This window comes from Hermetia illucens, chromosome 1 (genome assembly GCF_905115235.1).
Source record: "Hermetia illucens chromosome 1, iHerIll2.2.curated.20191125, whole genome shotgun sequence".
Classification (NCBI taxonomy): Eukaryota; Metazoa; Arthropoda; class Insecta; order Diptera; family Stratiomyidae; genus Hermetia; species Hermetia illucens.
This window is the reverse complement of record NC_051849.1, coordinates 53,876,344-53,893,199: the sequence shown is the minus strand read 5'-3', so window position 1 is coordinate 53,893,199 and position 16,856 is coordinate 53,876,344. Positions and strand designations below refer to the sequence as shown.

Here is a 16,856-nt window from a genome sequence, read left to right as displayed (position 1 = left end):
AATTCTGGTACCCTTAATGAAAGTTGCGGTTTGTTTTTATGCTCGTCTTCCAGCTTGAGGCATATTAAAAACCAAAAAGTCGGAAACCGGAAGCTCGGCGCCCCAGGTATGAAAGATTCTGATTCGTTATGTAAAAATATTTGGCTACACGATGGTTCCACCTATATATAACTCGTAGTGTAAATACGTTGAATATACCCGATATTCAATTCGACGTGGTACTGACATTTTATCTCTTAGAAAGTAGTTATTTGATGCGAATGGAAGGACTTTTACTTACTATGACTTTGTTAATGATAGTACGATCCATTTGTTTTTGGTTCTTTCCTATCTAATTCGATGTTTTGACCGATCTTGGCAAGTAATCGTTCGCGCGAATTACATGACCATACCATCGAAGGCCCCTACCAATCGCGTATATCCTCACTTCGAATGAGATCATGACGTGGTAAGCCACTAGTCCAACACAACATCTTCGTCCCCATTACCACCAGACGCCGTTCTTTGCCTTTTATAATCGGCCAGCACTCAGAACCATAGAGGGCGACAAGGCGGACGACATTTAGGTAAATTTTAGATCGTTCATACGTCAATCACAGGGAACACTAGGTTTAAAACGCCACTTCATCCAGCTTGCGCAAATTCCTGAAAAAATTTCACAACGCAGTTCTCCATTGGCTGATAGTATTAATCCAAGATATTTAAATCACTCAGTTCTGGATACTTACCGATTCTGTCAGTGATAGTGCCTGTTTCATGGGGATCCATTGAAAGAATTCAGTTTTATTCAGATTCAAACTAAACTTTGCATAAGGTGATCATTCCATTTTTGGGCAAGTTACTCGAGATCATCTTGCGAACAGAGGCACGAAGCGGTTTTGACATGGCGGCCACTTACTTTTCGGATCTTGGTAAACCTATTTAACCTTCTGGTACTAGGTGTTGTCATAGAGCCTACCAGATGATTCGTGTGGCACACAGTCAAAAGCTTTTTCCAGATACATAAATGCATTGTAAAAAGGGCGATGTTTCTCCCGATGTGCGTCAATAGTTTCGCAGTTCTTGACAAACCCGGTTTGATTTACGGTTATTTAAACGATGTCGTCAATATGGTTGTTAGGAATGCGTTCAAAAATCTTCGCGATATGGGACAACAATCGGATCGAGCGGAAATTTGAACATTCTGCTGAACTACCTTTCTTTTTCAATATTGGAACTGTGGTACTTTCTTGCCAGTCAGATGGTGTTCGACCCTCCTCAATAGCCCGATTGAAGAATTGACTGAGCCTAAGTGTTGGTTTCCCGCTATTGACTTTCCAGAGATCAGACGCATTGTCGTCAGGTCCATTGCTTTCCCCGACTTCATATTGCTTCCTCGATTTCAGTCGCGCTGACTGGTGGAATTACTCCAAATGTCGGCAGTATTTGTAGAAGTGGAGGATGGACAAATTCTTTCGTTGAAATCTGCTCGAAATATTCACGCCATCTATCCGATGCGGATCGTCATACTGTAAGCAAAGTAAGGTTCTTCTCATTAACACAACGGAAGTGTTCAATATCCTGTTTGCGTTGATATGGGCGTTTAACGAGATGTACGATACAGATCTTTTTCGCCATCCCGAGTGACCAGACTGCTTGGGTAACAGCGATTGCTTTCTTTCCATGTTGTCGGTTATAAAACCGATTCATCTACAACTTAGTTACTACTATGCTAAATTGGACACTACAGAAAATGGTGTTATTTCACAATGCGGCACTACTAAAGTTGGCTCATGCTTGCAATATGATGTGAAGGGGGATGCTCTTCAATGACAATGTATGTTTAAGCCGTTTTGGTTGATCACTTAGATAACTTCTCAATATTTGTTTAGTGTTCATAGCTCCCTAATTGATAGTTACTGAGCTTAAGACTTCAACATCAGAATAACTACTTTCAGCTGGGAATATGAATTTAAGTTCATTTTGCATTTTCTTGAAAGCATCCCACAAAATTCATCCACTCCCCCTCCTCCTCTTGATTTGAGAGTTGAATTTAGGTGTCAAGATTTCGGGAGAGCGATTTAAAAGATTCATTTTATAAAACAGGCAAACTTCTATAAGAGAAATGCACTCATAAAATATGGGCGTTCCCTGAAGAAAAGTGCAGTCATAGAAATAGATTTGGGAAGCAAATATTATCTCCGCGCGCAATTAAAACCCTTTCTTACTATTCTATCATATCATTCAGCCATGCACAAACGGTGTATTGGGAAGTGGTATCGTTAAGAAAAAAGCGAAAAAGGAAGAGTTTGATAGTTTGGCGCTAAAACCCCTTAAATGTTGATAATAAAGATCACAGACGCACCTGAAATTAATAGCTAAACGGATAGGCGTTGTCTTGATTTAATACATGGATCAATAAATAGTACCACTTTGTAGCCCAAAGAAAAATTTCGTGGAACAGCACAACCAGAAAAACCGCAGGAAGCAAAACGAATCAAAAGGACCTGAAAAGATTTCTTGGTGAAAACTATTTTACCCAACAAAACGGAGTTGACAAATAAAAATGTGTAAGCTCGTAATAGGTGGTATTCCCATTATAATTAGGCCTCCTGATGGCACTCGAAAATAATACCAGATTCAGAGCAGCTTCTCAATAAAAAATGTTGATTGTTGATCGATAAGTGGTATCTCCAGGACTTGACGCATGATTCCTTGACGCACTGCTTGTTTTACAAAATTTTTTAGCGAGCGGGTAGCCAACCGATAAAGCAAATGTGTTCACCTTAGCATCTCCTCGGTTAAACAGTGAAATCTTATGACCCACCTTCATTAGCTCTCTCATTGTCCTTCACAAATGTTAGACATCAAAGGAAATATTAACTCTCCGCTGTAACCGCACATTTTGTGTAGGATTCGAACGACCTTTTTTAGAATTACATTACCGCTGCCATCTTTCAGGTATTCTTTTCTTCTTCAGCCAGATTTAACAGATTCAGTCTCGTTCTTTTGTGTAGGTAGTGCAAAATCGAAGAGATTATTTTCGCTTTGACACACACTGTCTTACACTTTGTTGTTCTAAATACACTGCAAACAAATGGTGCGCCTTATGCAAAATTATCACCTCTCTGATTTACGGCGTTGACCAATACTCTTACTCAAATAGGAGATCATGCGCAGCTATTCGGGTGCAGTTTACTTTCCCGATCCTGAATTCTTTCACATGTAATTCAAGTGCCCCTCTTAGGCTACTAAAGATTGTCACCTCACGGTGTTTGACATTCAGATGAAACTGATCACCATTGCCTTCTCTAATGCTTGGGCTTTGTAACTATAATTGCCGTCAGGACGATTAAATGACTTCTTTACACAGTTCATGCGGTCAGAACTCTAAATTGTACAACACGTTCCACAAAAAAGGTCCCAACCCGAAACATTGATAAACTCCTGACATAACGATATACGTAGTACTCTCTTGGCTCACTGCAGTCTAGTATCAGAAAACAATTTCTGAGACCTCATTTCTGATTATAAGAATTGAGAATCTAGGGATCCCTAATTTGAGGAAAGTATCCGATTCTACATGGCTGCATTAAAATCTTATGTGGTAGTAATACTGGAAGTTAAAATCCAGTATTACTACTACATAGCCACTTTTCAAAGGCAATCGTTTTGCAAGCCTTGTCCGCGGCAATTGCTGACCTCATCAAGCATAGGACGGGCAAGCAAAAGTCACAATGGGGGAAACAGCCTATCACAATATAACCCTCTTTGATAACTTCACCATGGTGTCTAGCAGACTTTTTTCTAAAACAATCTAGAGTGGCTTTCGACAGTGTAATTTAGGCAAAATCAGTCCGAATGGTAGCGAAATTAGTTGATGCTGTATTTTTTGGTCAACTCATCATTTTTTTCAAAAAAGAACAATAACAGGTGAGGTAAAAGTGACACAATTATTAAATTAAAAATAAATAGGAGAAACAAGTTTTTATTATTTCAAATAATTTAATCGCTAGAAATACCGCGTAATTACACTCAGATTATTAGATTTATTTATAGAGGACAATATAGAGATAATCCAATTCTACGCTGTCCTCCCCCCGTCCTCCAAGGAGGAAATTGTAAAAAACTTTATAAGGAACCAAGCCCTGCTAAGTTATAGCAGCGACATCCCCTTGGAATCGAGTAGTGAAAATGAAGTTGAACCACCGCGACACGTATCAAGAATTATTCTGCCTAGTTTAAGGAAAGATTAAGAGTGGAGACAGGCAGGACAGTGCCGATGACAATGTGCCTCTCAAAGAAAAGGGATCAGTCAAATTTGGGCTCAATTTTTCAAGAGCATGACAATCACGGTTACGTGAAAAGGGTCAGATCAACCGAGGATGCTTCCAACCAAAGGTTTAAGTGGTGCTAAGAAGGGTTGGGTAGATTCAAAATCAGAACATGTTCTTCTGTTAGTATGAAGCCAGTCATTCTCGAAGCACGACGATACCATTAGGGCAGTGGCTCTCGAGGTTACTTCAAGATCTTGATTAAAGCTCAGATGTACATAATAATGGATATCCGCCAAGTGAGTTTGAGAGGTTTTAAGCAACTAGCATAGTGAGTGACTTCTTCTTTTTCTTCAGCCTTTGTTCCGTTCACAAGCGGGGTCGGCTTGTCGTGATCGGTTTCGCCATTTGGCTCTATCGAATGCCTGATCTGGGTGCAATCTTGAGGCTTTCAAATCCCCATCCAGCGTATAAATCCACCGTTGTTTCGGCCTGCCTTTTGGTCGTTTACCATCGATTTCGATATTCAGACCAATATTGGCAAGTGAATTTTCGTTAGCACGAATTGCGTGACCATACCATCGAAGACGCCTCTCTCACGACCGATGCAACCCCATAACGATCGCGGATAACCTCATTTCGGATGTGATCAAAACGTATCACGCCAATAGTACAACACAAAATCTTCGTCTCCATTACCGCAAGACTCCGTTCATTGTCTTTTATAGTCGGCCAACACTCAGAACCATAGGACAGGATGGACGACATTGCGGTAAATTTTAGATTTGAGACGTTCATTGGAGCATAGTACTAAATTAATAACAGAGCAACAGTGAGGCAGAGTAGCTAGGTTGAGTTTTAAAAAGATATAGTTGGTTGAGAGTGATACAAAGGAAAAGGGTTTGCGGTAATCGAAGGTTGAATTTAACAAGCTTGCGCATAATATGGGAGAGTTGAGACAGAGGTGTTCATGAAGTTGCATAATGGGAGAGGAAGTTGGAAGGAGTTAGGGCGAATTAGAGGAGTGGAGATCCAAGAGGTTTGGGGGCGATAGGCGTAGGAATTAAAGTCACCATAAGCAATGAACTGAAGAGATGGTTTTCCTCTCTTATAGTTATAATTATATAGTTATAATTTTCGCTATTGTCGAATAATTCTCCTTTCATATCAGGGGCTGATAATAATAATAATAATAATCGTTGGCGCAACAATCCATATTGGATCTAGGCCTTGAAGTGTGTTAGAGCACTTCATTCAAGACCGTAACGGTACACCACAGTACACTGTGGGAGGCAATGTGGTCAGCATTGCGCTCGCCCGAGATTATTACCCTGATTTGACTCAGGTACTCATTCACAGCTGAGTCGACTGGTGTCCGACATCCAATTACAATAACAAATTCCTCTGCCCCCAGCGAGATTTGAACCGCGACCTTCCGCTACGACAGCCCAGCGCTCTAACCACTTGAGCCATCCGGACCAATATACACAAAAATGAATTCACTTAGCACCGAGAAATACATATAATTACAAACATGTAAGGGAAAAGGGGAAAAATGCGAGCAAATGAAAGGTCGGAAGAAGTTGTCGGATTTGTTGGAATACATCTCCTTGAAAGAATCTATTTCATTTATGACATTCTCAGCTTTTAACACAAGAGAGGCGCCAAAGATGTGCTGGTTTTGCTCCTGATGCATTCAAAAATGTCGTCCGAAAAGATAGTATAAGCCAGTCCGGATATGAAGAGTTGCTTTGGTGGTGAAGCGACTAGCAGAAGCAGGTCGTTGAAATAAGTACCATAGGAGTCCCGAATGACAGCAGGAGATGAAGCGTGTTGCTATCGGTTTAACGTCAACTGATCTGGACTCCAACGTGCCATGGGCCACTAATTCAGTACAGATTGTGCACGAAACTTGGTTTGGAGCGATCGTTGAATTGTCGGCAGCATTTGGAGTCTCACCGTACAATGTAGAGCAGGCAAGGGAGGAAAATTGGTCGTCCGGGACGACATAGGGGAGATGGGGGTCTAGATGGAGGTTTGGGTGGGTCAGTTCCCGAGGAAACATACACAGCCGGGAAAAGTGATATGACGAAGGAAGCTGCCAGTGGCTGCCGGGGACCGTATGAACTACCTGTTTGATCACCGCTAACGCCACAGCTTGACAATGCGATAGCTACCCTGGACAAGAGAGCATAGTACCGCAGCAAACGTTACAGCGATAGTTGTTATTCGACACTTAGTATGGAAGTATCCATCGAATGAGCGGAACGATTCCGACCCTTTAAAAATGGCACAGCGTATGCTGTAGACTTAAGATTGAAGTTAAAAGTAAAGGAAGGCAAATTACTTCACTGTATGATCAGTCCGATGGCATAACATAGGAGAAGAACTAAACGTTATGGTTGCAATAAAAAATTTAAATCATGTGAATTTGCACCGTATGGATTTATCTTATTGCGAGTTATATTTTCGTCAGTTGTTGTTCATTGTGCCGTTGAAATAAATTGTCTAAATATAGTGAAATTCTAACGTTTTGATATAAGCGCTTAGAAATTCAATCAATTAAATCCGACCTAAGTAGTAAAAACTACAGAAAACTTTAAAGCACCTTTTTAGATTAAAGGAAAACTACCGTCATTACTATCAGGCAATGTTTGAAATCTGGAGAAAAATGTGTTTTATCCGTTTTTGGCTAAAGTAAATTTATTCCTGGCAGGCATTGTATTTCGGGAACCAACTGTTCCCTTCTCCAATGGGATACGGAGTGTAACCAATTGTCCCTTACAGAACACACTGAAGAAGGAAGGGAACGGTTACAGAATGTAACAGAATATAAGACACTGAAGAAAGGAGCAGTTGGTTCCCGAAATACAGTGTCTGCGAGGAATAAATTTGCTTTAGCCGAAAACGGAAACAACAACAAACATTTTTTCTCGAGTCATTCTAGCCAAAAACACTCAAAGAAGAAATAGCCTTGTTCACCTAGATTGTTCTACTTCCTGAAAACAAGATGACATTAACTGATAACGCCTCTACAAGATACTAACCCAAGATGCACTCACTAGGGTCAGCATCTTGTAGAGGCATTATCAGTTAATGTCATTATGGAAGGATCTTGACAATAACTAAACCGTTTCAGAGAACAGTTGGCATAACTATCTTTATATCTACAACTTGCCCTACTTATTGTGACAAAACCCATCCTCAGGGCCCCTCTATCGAATTGTATGTCTTACTGGTGCTCCTACTCATCGATACAATGCGGAAACAGCTCATGAATCTTACCTACTAAATGCATATATTACAGTCTCTTCCCTAACTGTTTACCACCAAATATGCATCTAAAATCTCCAATAATAAATTAGATTTGTGATAGCTGAATATTGCTTTGCCTGACAACATAATCGACTTGCTCATACCAAATCGTCATTATCAAGCTGATTAGCCCGTACGTGATCAAAAGGAGTGTACACCAATTACCTAACAATTTCCATCCACACGATATCCTTCCGAGCCTACTTAAAACACTTGGCCACAGTATCTTACGGGCATATGATTTACGCTTCTATGATGAAGTAGCCATCGTATCCCAGACATTTGGGTACCCACAAAAGTACGTATAGGTAATAGCGATTATGTTGGATACAAAACCATAATCGATGTAATCACGAAGGTCTAGATTATCCAATCAATCAATTCTAAGCGTCTAGTGCAAACGAACTGGGTCAAGGTATTTCCATATAGGTAATAGACGTTCGAATCGTATGAAATATGGCTGAGAGAATGGGGTAGCGAGTGCACGAATCCAGCGACCAACTAGGCAAACTACCATTAGTAGCCAATATTTCACGTCATACTTTTAGCAATTTCCTATTATCCGAACAGTACTTAATACATACACTTAGCGCTCAATTCCAATTTTACACCCAAACACAATAAAGTAATTTCCAGTCTAATTTCGATGGAAGAGCCTGGAGATTTAGATTGAAAATGTACAAGTCAATTTTCGCCCGAAACCATTTAACTGTAAACACAACAAATCGTGTGGTATCGTAGTTTTTTCGTGGATACAGATACCAACACTCTTAGCTCTGAAGCTGAGGTTACAGACCATTTGGTCAGATAATTCGCCAGTCAAAGGAGCTTATCAATTTATCAGTTCACTATTGCAATTGAGTTGTGAAGTTTTAAACGCGGTAAGGGACAGTGAAAAATTGGCTTCTCGCGGACTGAAGCAATACCACGTAGCCATAACGAGGCGACTAAGAAAAAAGTACAACCGTGAGTCTGTAATATTTGTATTTTCATTGCAATCATGTAACACACCAAGAAGGAGATCATCTTCAATCTTTCTGAGCGAATTCGTGACTAGAGAACATTCCCAACTTTGGCCTCGAAGCGCGCGATTGAACTTAGGCAACCCTTGCCTCTGGTGCCTGGGCGAAATTAGCATACAACTCGACCTGACTGAGCTGGTACCTTTCGTGGTGTACCAAACTGAATGAAAGGTAAAATTCACGGAACAATAGCGGACCTAGCGCGTAATCTTGCGAATATCAACAGACCTAGATGATGATCACAAATTGTTCTTTTTTCAGTTTGTTAGCTTGGTTGGAGTCACCGTGTGGTTGCGGTTCAGAAATGTTAGAAAAAAATCTGGTTGAAGTCAATTTTTCCACTTTCTCTTCGTGGCTAGTTAAATGAAAAGTGCTTCAGTTTCGAGGTTTGGAACGGATAGTGTTGTGGAATAGAGTACACCAGCGCAGGGCTCTAGCTGTTAGCATGGAGATGTTGATAGCATTTGCGGAACCTTTGATTTTTCCATAGTGGATCACATTCGAAAGTGTGTATTCTACTTCGTTCTTAATTCATATGGGATTCATTTCACTTCTGAATTTCAAAGGAGCACTCATAAGGACTTGCTTAGGAGACCCAAAATAAATAGAGAAAAGACCCAGGAAGTACCAAGGAAGAAAAATAAATTTATGCCAATACGGATCAGATAATCAGAATTCTTGGCAGAGACAGAAAAGTATCTGAATTTTTTGCCACCCATACCTTCCAACTGCAGAGGTTGAACGATCTAGAATACCTGATGACTAATAAGAGATTTAGCGATTATGTAGTAAGTGAGGTTCAATCAATAATCAACGTAGTATGTGTGAAAACCACTTGTCAAGAGTTTTTTGGACAAAAATCAAATTCAGATTCTATTACAATAGAATCACGCCCCTGTTCACACGTTGGTAATATGATTCTAGTATTATTATTGCTAGATATTGCTGAAAGCTACTGGAAAACACAATATCTTGCATCGTTCTCTACGAACACAACTTATGTCTACCCGCAGCGTACTCTATATTATGCCGCCTTATGGTAGAATCCTGGCAAACTCTACTAAGAAGAATTTGGTGACTCACTAACCCGGAAAATGTGGAGATAGCGTCCCTCAAAGACACGAAGATACCGTTCAGGTAAACAAAATAATGCGTATAAACAATACTCTCTCCCTCTTCCAAGATGTAACTAATAATCCGCGGATTAGTTAAACCAAAACTAACCTAGCTTAGGGAAATCTGGAAACATGCAAAATGCAATGGCAACTCTTTGGCTGGCATAGTAGAGCATTCCACAATGAAGTATGTAGTTCCCTAATACATATGTGTCCTAGTTTCGTCCACTAGTTCCGGTCAGTAATGCTGCCTCGACTGGCGCTCTCCAGTATCATCGCTTGGCGTTACTCAATTTGGTCGGTTCGTTTCTTCATGGCATCACTGGCACTATTTCGGCAGTTATGCAATGCTCCTTAAGGAAATCGTGAGGGAGTTTAATGGACAATGTTATTTTTTTACAAATGACTGAATCTTTCACATTACATTTGCTTGCTCCGCCATGAATTCATGAACCTTAGTTAAACGACTCTGGAAAAACAGACAAAGATAGACGGGTTAAGAATCAATGCCAAGACCGTCAAGGTTTTTAAGCCTATTTGCGTTCATTGATTCCCAGAATATTGATTATTTATAATTGCAGAAACCACGCCAAGTTCGCCATTTTCGCTACCTTTAGATAGATTTACCATTTTGGATATTAAAAGTATCATTTCCAGAATATCTTTACGTTACTGATTGTTTTGTTGGAATACTGCCAACTACCGTACTATAGATACCTGCAGGCGACCAAAGGAACCAATACGTACTATCAAGTTGTAGCAGAACGTCGGAATGCCTCTCATAAAGGGAGCAACCAGCATTGGTTAATCCTAAATCCTAATCCTAAATTTACAGGGTTGGATATGCGACAATGTTCACTAAGGGCTGATTTTGCTTTTACTGTAATAGATACCGGCTATATCTGTATCATTTTTGATGTGGACCTACAAAGTCAAGGCGATTCCCTTTCTTCCTCATATTCAGGATGTCATATTGAACATGAAGATGAAGAGTACATAACTTCCAGCATCCAGCGGAAAGGGACCATTCAGAATTAATGTTGGACAGGCCCATATAGGTGCCAATACTTACATCGCAGTTTCAAATAGATGATGGAATGCATTCGAAAGTAACATAACATTTCATAGCTAACCGTATTGAAACTCACCATGAAAACAAGGGCGAGAGGCTATTCATTTCCGACAAATGTCTTGGTTAAGCGAACCATTCACAAAAATTAAATTTTATGTATAATAGCTACAAAGAAGAAGAAGAAGAAGAAGAAGAAGAAGAAGAAGAAGAAGAAGAGTTGAAATTCCGGAAGGTGTATGCAAGATGGATACTGAGGATTCTGATTAAAAACCTGATTTTCCCCATAAACTTCATCGCCACCATGCATTAGTTGCGCATACACTGTCACAACTAGCTCAGAGCAGCCCATCAAAAAGTCATCTACGACCAGAATTGAGAAAATTGTTTCATGCGACCATTGGAATCGCTCTTAAAAATTCTGTAACTTCCAAGGACTGGCTTTCCCGAGGACCTCATGTGCTATTCGGCCGCTCTACGTAGCGCCATAGCCAGAAGTTAATAGTTACACACTATTCTTATGGATGATTCGTGTTATTATAGAAACTGGTTCGTTTGCGGCTCTAAGCACTTCAAAATAAGCGGCCCCAACGAAACCCACTTCCTAAAAAACCTCTCAGAGGATAGCATGTTAGAGGAGTTGACTATGCCATCTCGCCCAGAGGATCATGAACCTCAGGAAAGAATATAAGCAACTTCACATGTGTGATATGTGCGAAAGCAGTCAACTCCTAAGATTTCAAATTAAGAGCAGCAATAATATTACTATGCAAGTGGGTGGTACCTGACTACAGTCGGATCAGAGGCAACAACAGCTCCTTAATGTAAGAAAGGAGGGGCGAGCCAGTGAAAGTTAATACGCGCGAGAAAGAGTAAGGCAAACCTTTAAAATTTATCCATTCTTAGGAGCCCAAAGCTGTCACAAAATATATGCTTCACCAGAAAGTTACAAAGGCAAGGCCAGAAATAATGCTGCACATATTATGACTATCAAACCTTTGAGCACGACGCCCAAAATTGCTTATTAATGAATAAAGTGCACAAAGAGCCATCCCCGCCATGGAAATCCTGCACTATCATGGTTGATAATCCGAAATCATAGTTCTACTATATTTCAGAGGCATGACATAATATTATTCGAATTGACATCAATAAAGGCGCACTATTAGTCAGAAAAGACAATGAATTCGACAGGCTACTAGCATCTGACGCACGAAATCATGATACTTTTGACAGTTATAAGGGCTGACAGCAAATCGCATATCATCCTGATCATAAACAGGAAACCAATCTGAAGTGACGGAAAGAAAGCGCTGGAATTTGAAAGATCTTTTGGCCCTCAATTCAACAGCCATCCACTTAGCAGTAACCCGACTGTCGGGTCTGCTGTTGGTTCAAAAGAAGATACAGCTAAATAGACAATCTTCCCTACTTCCAACGTTCATAGTTTGGTAGACAGATTCCTCAGAAAATTGACCATCATCTAAACCCATTGATGAAGCTTCTGTACCAACAAGGATGCACAGTCTCAATGACCACATTCTTAACGCCCTGCCAAATTCTGACCACCACCATAATACGCGCCTATAATTCAAGCACCACTTACCATCTTCTCCAGGACTGGGCGTCGTTTACGTTTATTTACAGTATAATGTTAATGTTATAACTTACCAAAGGTCAATAGTTATTTAGTTTGGCTGAACTCACCTGCAACGAAAACAGAATACTTTCAGCAACTTTCTTCAAATATGAATGAACATGCTTCTAAATTACTCAATTTATCAATAAATTAAATCAAGACACATAAACTTCACCATATTTGAACCTATGAACACAACTTACGACTTACAAGAATCTACTGTATTTCGAAACCACTAAAAAACAAACAAAGAAAAATAAGACCGAGTTCCATATTTTGAGGTAAACACCTATTAATGCCGGAAAACCCGCTCCAAAAATCAGTTTGGCACAATTTCACGATTTTATAGGGATGTCACTGTGGGAAGACTAAGTTTGCTTTGAAAATCTGGCTATAAACAGTAGAAAAATAAATCGAATACTGGAAGCCCGGCTGCATGCATGGACAGACCGAGCTCTGTTAGATAAACACACGAACAACCAGACAAGACTGGACCAAATCCTATCATCATCATTATCATTGTGGCACTACTGGGGCTATTGGGCCTGGTCCCCTGGATCGTTGTCCTCCAATTATCTTGGTCGCGTGACCGCGTCCTTCAATCTTGGAAGTCCAATAGTTGCTCGCCGCCTGTATACATTGTGCTCTTCCTCGTAGTCTTACTCCGTTGACACGTATCTTCCGCTCGTAACCTTTTTATGCATGCGATCGTCCCTCATTCGTGGGACATGCCCTGCCCATTGACGGCGTTTTAACGAATTTCGAGACTTCGCGAATTGTTCCGAAAATTTGCAGAAGGACTTTCCTTTCGAATGTGTTTAGCAAATTTCTGAACCTTGGATCAAGGTCCAGGTTTCGCACCCATGGTGGTTTTGAATGCACAGAGCTTCGTGTTTTCGTGCACATGCCTCAATTTTATTATGGGAAGGACCCAAAAGAAAGTCCTATTCGCTAGCTGTACCCGTCGCTTGACCTCGTCAGTTTCATTGGTGGCCTTTAACAGGCTGCTACCCAGATATAAAGCTATCTACGAATTCGATGTTGAGTTCCACTACGGTGATGTTGAATGAACTGACTGAACTGACGTCCTACTTCTTGATTGGATCAGTTTTTTCGTTTTGTCCTCATTGATGAATAGTTCAACTTCTTTCGCAGCAGTATCAAGAGTATGCAGACGTTTCTCTGCGTCGGTTAGTTTTCGAGACATGATATTGATGTTATCTGCGTACGCTAACAATTGTGTCGACTTAATGAGTAGCGTCCCGCTGGTGTTGCTATCCATTGCTCGGATAGCGTATTCGAGTGTTGGATTGAAGAGCATCGGCGCCAGTTCATCGCCCTGCTTCAAATCAGTATATGTTTCAAAAGAATCAGTCAACTTGTTCTGAATCCTGACCTGTCAGGTAGATTTGGTCATAATCATCTTCGTCAGTCGTACTAGTTTAGCTGGTACACCAAATTGCAGCATTATGTTGTACAGAACTCCACGATCTATACTGTCGTATGCCTACTTGAAGTCGACAAAGTTTTGGTACACGTCAACCCTCCTTTTTTGTGAAAGGGACAGATGATGCTACTGCACCAGTCGTCTGGGATCTCCTCGTCCTACCAAATTTGCAGCAGTAGTTGGTGGATCGCACTTATCAGACCCGTTTCATCGGAATTTAACAGCTTTAACAGAATCTCGTCGCACCCGACGCTTTATTTGATTTCAGTGACCGCGCGATGAAACCAACGGGATTTGTATCCCACGACCTTCTCTGCGACTTCCTTGATGGTGCTTTTAAGTTCTCCCTAGAATCCGTGTACATCTATGTTGCGGTATATCCGTCTGGTGAAGTTTGTGAATGCGCCGGTACGGGAAGAATGTGGAGATTACGACAAAATTTCTACTGTTCGCGAAGCCAAGAGGTATACATACAAAAGTCTTGCAGCTATTGATCCGACGACTGGCAAGGGCAGTCGTCGTTTTACAACGCGTCAGATGAAGATTCCGGGGACTTCAAAGTGACTTCAGTGGTTTTAGGAGCCCACACTTGTAACGTGACCACCATGATCCCGTAGTAGAGCCGTTCTTGAACCGATTTAGAAATGCCAATAGTAAGGAAAGTTTTCGGCCTATCGGCCCTCTCCTACTTTGCTGCCCATCAGCTCCAGCAGCTAGGGGCGTTGAGGTTATTCTCGACAAGTTGTTCCAAGACTTTAATACCATTACGCCCCTCCTCTATAAACTAGAGAAACACATTTTAAACGATGTTCACCTCAGATGTTCACCTTTTCAGAATTAGTCGTGCACCCTTCCGCACATCTTACGGGAGGAGCAGTACTGACTGTGTTTTCGAAGTAAAATAAAATGCTGTAGGTTTTTGTAACGCAAAGATTATAAACCTCTAGATATGGGGATTGGTTTCGAGGATCCCCAGCGTTTAGAGTTGATTTTTGATCGTACATTATAGGTAGAAGAAAATGTTTGTTCATAAAGGGCGCTGAAGGAAATGATGAAGTGGTTTGTCGGTATCTTATGTTCTTTTTTAATCTTTGCTCCAAAATATAGATACTTGTACCTGATTTTCATTTGCTTTCCACACCTAATTAGCAAAATTTTTTATTCATGCTATAACTACTTGTTTCCCTTTTTTTTAGGTGCGTAATAACGTTGTAGGAAGTTTACTCTCATGAAAGTTGGCCAACTATGTTGGTTTTGGTTACGTAATTATTACTACAGTACATGTAGGTCACATATTGAAAGATAATCAACAAAACCGGTCATTCTTTGAGTGATGCATTCCATAAAACTGCATTTTCCCATCAGTTGCTCCCACTTTAAAGATCACATCTTTCGTAACTCTTCCACCTTCTACAATGGTTATCAATTACCGTCACAAAGTAACACAATTTAACAATATTTCCTGAAAGCAACATTTGCTCTACAATCAACTTCCTAACACTACCACCACATCAGCAAAAATCTTAATCTCACCCGCTTCGAGGCGATCTTAAATGCAATTATGTATCTTTAGCTCATATGGTACCTACAATAACACAACGAAAGAATAGACACCCGACATTCGATTCAGATGCAACACTTCAAAGTCATCATGTCAGAATTCTTGCATGCAATTTTAGAAATTCATTGAATTGAAGAGACCCTGGTGACCTAGTCTTAACACTACCGACTGGTAACGGTTGCCAGCTATCTGTAGCTGGAGCCAGAGGAATACTTCGAAACCCGCTACCCGCTTAGTATTCCGACTTTAGATGGATTGGATTGACAGTGATTGGTCTCCCTTTAGAATGAAAATAGATCCCTGGAACAGGGATCGAAATCGTGCCGTGCGAGTAGTTAGAGGAACATAATCGTGCACTCGTTTAATTTTCAATTTTCCTTGTTTTATGCGAATGGATGTACTTTTCTTGTGTTCTATCCATTGTAGTTTTTGTCTTTGTACTGATTGAGTTTTTTGCTGGCGGCACTTTCTTCGAGTATTTCCTATAAATTGGAGTTTTTTCCGACCTATGACTGAGAATAGCAAGTCTAGTTTGAAGTACTTGTAAATTGGAGGATATAGGGGATGAGGGAGGAAAGGAGAATCTAGTTCAACTAATAATTGGATCCAAAAAGTTGAAAGTCAAAAATACTAAATATTGTGAGGCTAACTCTACTTTTGAGCGGCTTTATTTTATTTTTCTCAGAAAAGCCAGGAAAGGACCTGGATATTCTCCAAGCTCAGCTTAGATAGCCATAAAAAATTCCAAAGATTTCAATTGAACTGAAGACATTGTAGAAGAAGAATTGTAGAAATCCAGCCCTCATACCCACAACTTCCTTAAGAAATCCTTGAATCACTTTACCACAATCCCCTCCACTCCTTACCAGCACCCGTTTCTTATGTAAACTATTGGCGTATTGTTATTATTAGCCACGACTAGTTTGGAGATTGGAAGATTGGCCTGTTGCCCATTTTGAACGGGACTACTTGGTCGGTTGTCGTCAGTCTGCAGGGGCAATTCAAATCACAAGGCCCCAACGTGTTGCAGCAGAAAGGAATTGACGAAATAATGCTGGAATTACTTTCTGAATGCATTTCGTGATTTCCTTGCATACTAACTGACACTCTCTCGCCGCCATACGGTGTCTTGTCTTTGTTTGCGATCAATACGGAAAACAGTTCCGTTGACTTTGTGCACGTAAGTTTGGTGGATATCTGAAAGTAATTGGGTGGTGTGCCTGTAATTGGAATCACAACACTCGATGGTTACAAATTTGCTCAATGAAGCTTGTTCGAGTCAGTGATTAGAGGCGAATGTTATAGAACCAGAAGTGATTGCACTTTTGGCGGAAGTATTGGAATAATTTCCGCGTTTTTCCTTATTTGACATTTATTTATTTATCGGTATGAAAGGTATAAGAAAACACAGGTAAATTAAAGAACTTCGAGACAC

The 16,856-nt window shown here is 40.5% G+C and overlaps 2 protein-coding genes across 8 annotated transcripts in view; both read right to left on the bottom strand.

Annotated features, from left to right (window-relative positions):
• The window catches only part of LOC119647243 (protein Shroom), a 780,388-nt gene that overhangs the window by 606,497 nt on the left and 157,035 nt on the right, over positions 1-16,856 (bottom strand). The gene's annotated exons all lie outside the window — the stretch shown is intronic.
• Positions 1-16,856, bottom strand: part of LOC119647244 — a 54,697-nt gene that overhangs the window by 14,595 nt on the left and 23,246 nt on the right. For 2 of the 6 annotated variants that reach the window (XM_038048110.1, XM_038048116.1), the window contains exons 1-2: positions 12,624-12,760; positions 12,446-12,481 (exon numbers count right to left, since the gene is read on the bottom strand). The exons of 2 other annotated variants lie outside the window; for them this stretch is intronic. The gene's annotated coding sequence lies outside the window, so the exon portion shown is untranslated. Of the gene's footprint in view, positions 1-12,380; positions 12,586-12,623; positions 12,761-16,856 lie in introns of those variants that run through there. 2 more of the 6 variants (XM_038048111.1, XM_038048115.1) reach the window with 2 other exon arrangements.